Source organism: Bison bison, unplaced genomic scaffold (assembly GCF_000754665.1).
Source record: "Bison bison bison isolate TAMUID 2011002044 unplaced genomic scaffold, Bison_UMD1.0 scf7180017864506, whole genome shotgun sequence".
NCBI lineage: Eukaryota > Metazoa > Chordata > Mammalia > Artiodactyla > Bovidae > Bison > Bison bison.
In genome coordinates, this window is record NW_011495063.1 from 266,081 (window position 1) to 266,664 (window position 584).

The window sequence follows — 584 nt, forward strand, 5'->3', positions numbered from 1 at the left end:
CCTGCCTCTTGAGAATCCTATATGCAGGTCAGGAAGCAACAGTTAGAACTGGACCTGGAACACCAGACTGGTTCCAAATAGGAAAAGGGGTATGTCAAGGCTGTATACTGTCACCCTGCTTATTTAACTTATATACAGAGTGCATCATGAGAAACGCTTGGCTGGAAGAAGCACAAGCGGGAATTAATATTGCCGGGAGAAATGTCAGTAACCTCAGATATGCAGACGACACCACCCTTATGGCAGAAAATGAAGAGGAACTAAAAAACCTCTTGATGAAGTGAAAGAGGAGAGTGAAATGGTTGGCTTAAAGCTCAACATTCAGAAAATAAAGATCATGGATCTGGTCCCATCACTTCATGGGAAATAGATGGGGAAACAGCGGAAATAGTGTCAGACTTTATTTTTTGGGCTCCAAAATCACTGCAGATGGTGACTGCAACCATGAAATTAAAAGACGCTTACTCCTTGGAAGGAAAGTTATGACCAACCTAGATAGCATATTCAAAAGCAGAGATATTACTTTGCCAACAATGGTCCATCTAGTCAAGGCTATGGTTTTTCCAGGAGTATGGATGTGAGAG